The sequence below is a fragment of the Coregonus lavaretus genome (assembly GCF_964263955.1).
Source record: "Coregonus lavaretus genome assembly, contig: HAP1_SCAFFOLD_2780, whole genome shotgun sequence".
Classification (NCBI taxonomy): domain Eukaryota; kingdom Metazoa; phylum Chordata; class Actinopteri; order Salmoniformes; family Salmonidae; genus Coregonus; species Coregonus lavaretus.
The window spans coordinates 61,633-64,994 of NW_028162418.1; positions in this window are offsets into that span (position 1 = coordinate 61,633).

The following is a 3,362-nucleotide window of genomic DNA, read 5'->3' on the forward strand; positions in this document are numbered from 1 at the left end:
TTCACGTTTGTTACACTCAAACAGTGTCTCCTCTCATATGCTGAACTGGTCGCATTGTGGATTTTGGTTAAAACATGATTTTGGACAATGTTCATGGAACTCAGCTTAAAACGTACTTGCAGACTTGAAAACCCTTGCCTATTGTAGAGCGCGCCTCCTACTTCCACTGCTGAACGAAAACCCATGATTTTGGACCCTGTTTTCATGCGAAAAGGCTAAAAGAAATGTTTCACGTTTGTTACACTCAAACAGTGTCTCCTCTCATATGCTGAACTGGTCGCATTGTGGATTTTGGTTAAAACATGATTTTGGACAATGTTCATGGAACTCAGCTTAAAACGTACTTGCAGACTTGAAAACCCTTGCCTATTGTAGAGCGCGCCTCCTACTTCCACTGCTGAACGAAAACCCATGATTTTGGACCCTGTTTTCATGCGAAAAGGCTAAAAGAATTGTTTCACGTTTGTTACACTCAAACAGTGTCTCCTGTCATATGCTGATCTGGTCGCAATGTGGATTTGGCCTAAAACATGATTTTGGACAATGTTCATGGAACTCAGCTTAAAATGTACTTGCAGACTTGAAAACCCTTGCCTATTGTAGAGCGCGCCTCCTACTTCCAGTGCTGAACGAAAACCCATGATTTTGGACCCTGTTTTCATGCGAAAAGGCTAAAAGAAATGTTTCACGTTTGTTACACTCAAACAGTGTCTCCTCTCATATGCTGAACTGGTCGCATTGTGGATTTGGCCTAAAACATGATTTTGGACAATGTTCATGGAACTCAGCTCAAAACGTACTTGCAGACTTGAAAACCCTTGCCTATTGTAGAGCGCGCCTCCTACTTCCACTGCTGAACGAAAACCCATGATTTTGGACCCTGTTTTCATGCGAAAAGGCTAAAAGAATTGTTTCACGTTTGTTACACTCAAACAGTGTCTCCTGTCATATGCTGATCTGGTCGCAATGTGGATTTGGCCTAAAACATGATTTTGGACAATGTTCATGGAACTCAGCTTAAAATGTACTTGCAGACTTGAAAACCCTTGCCTATTGTAGAGCGCGCCTCCTACTTCCAGTGCTGAACGAAAACCCATGATTTTGGACCCTGTTTTCATGCGAAAAGGCTAAAAGAAATGTTTCACGTTTGTTACACTCAAACAGTGTCTCCTCTCATATGCTGAACTGGTCGCATTGTGGATTTGGCCTAAAACATGATTTTGGACAATGTTCATGGAACTCAGCTCAAAACGTACTTGCAGACTTGAAAACCCTTGCCTATTGTAGAGCGCGCCTCCTACTTCCACTGCTGAACGAAAACCCATGATTTTGGACCCTGTTTTCATGCGAAAAGGCTAAAAGAATTGTTTCACGTTTGTTACACTCAAACAGTGTCTCCTGTCATATGCTGATCTGGTCGCAATGTGGATTTGGCCTAAAACATGATTTTGGACAATGTTCATGGAACTCAGCTTAAAATGTACTTGCAGACTTGAAAACCCTTGCCTATTGTAGAGCGCGCCTCCTACTTCCAGTGCTGAACGAAAACCCATGATTTTGGACCCTGTTTTCATGCGAAAAGGCTAAAAGAAATGTTTCACGTTTGTTACACTCAAACAGTGTCTCCTCTCATATGCTGAACTGGTCGCATTGTGGATTTTGGTTAAAACATGATTTTGGACAATGTTCATGGAACTCAGCTTAAAACGTACTTGCAGACTTGAAAACCCTTGCCTATTGTAGAGCGCGCCTCCTACTTCCACTGCTGAACGAAAACCCATGATTTTGGACCCTGTTTTCATGCGAAAAGGCTAAAAGAAATGTTTCACGTTTGTTACACTCAAACAGTGTCTCCTCTCATATGCTGAACTGGTCGCATTGTGGATTTTGGTTAAAACATGATTTTGGACAATGTTCATGGAACTCAGCTTAAAACGTACTTGCAGACTTGAAAACCCTTGCCTATTGTAGAGCGCGCCTCCTACTTCCACTGCTGAACGAAAACCCATGATTTTGGACCCTGTTTTCATGCGAAAAGGCTAAAAGAAATGTTTCACGTTTGTTACACTCAAACAGTGTCTCCTCTCATATGCTGAACTGGTCGCATTGTGGATTTTGGTTAAAACATGATTTTGGACAATGTTCATGGAACTAAGCTTAAAACGTACTTGCAGACTTGAAAACCCTTGCCTATTGTAGAGCGCGCCTCCTACTTCCACTGCTGAACGAAAACCCATGATTTTGGACCCTGTTTTCATGCGAAAAGGCTAAAAGAAATGTTTCACGTTTGTTACACTCAAACAGTGTCTCCTCTCATATGCTGAACTGGTCGCATTGTGGATTTTGGTTAAAACATGATTTTGGACAATGTTCATGGAACTCAGCTTAAAACGTACTTGCAGACTTGAAAACCCTTGCCTATTGTAGAGCGCGCCTCCTACTTCCACTGCTGAACGAAAACCCATGATTTTGGACCCTGTTTTCATGCGAAAAGGCTAAAAGAATTGTTTCACGTTTGTTACACTCAAACAGTGTCTCCTGTCATATGCTGATCTGGTCGCAATGTGGATTTGGCCTAAAACATGATTTTGGACAATGTTCATGGAACTCAGCTTAAAATGTACTTGCAGACTTGAAAACCCTTGCCTATTGTAGAGCGCGCCTCCTACTTCCAGTGCTGAACGAAAACCCATGATTTTGGACCCTGTTTTCATGCGAAAAGGCTAAAAGAAATGTTTCACGTTTGTTACACTCAAACAGTGTCTCCTCTCATATGCTGAACTGGTCGCATTGTGGATTTGGCCTAAAACATGATTTTGGACAATGTTCATGGAACTCAGCTCAAAACGTACTTGCAGACTTGAAAACCCTTGCCTATTGTAGAGCGCGCCTCCTACTTCCACTGCTGAACGAAAACCCATGATTTTGGACCCTGTTTTCATGCGAAAAGGCTAAAAGAATTGTTTCACGTTTGTTACACTCAAACAGTGTCTCCTGTCATATGCTGATCTGGTCGCAATGTGGATTTGGCCTAAAACATGATTTTGGACAATGTTCATGGAACTCAGCTTAAAATGTACTTGCAGACTTGAAAACCCTTGCCTATTGTAGAGCGCGCCTCCTACTTCCAGTGCTGAACGAAAACCCATGATTTTGGACCCTGTTTTCATGCGAAAAGGCTAAAAGAAATGTTTCACGTTTGTTACACTCAAACAGTGTCTCCTCTCATATGCTGAACTGGTCGCATTGTGGATTTGGCCTAAAACATGATTTTGGACAATGTTCATGGAACTCAGCTCAAAACGTACTTGCAGACTTGAAAACCCTTGCCTATTGTAGAGCGCGCCTCCTACTTCCACTGC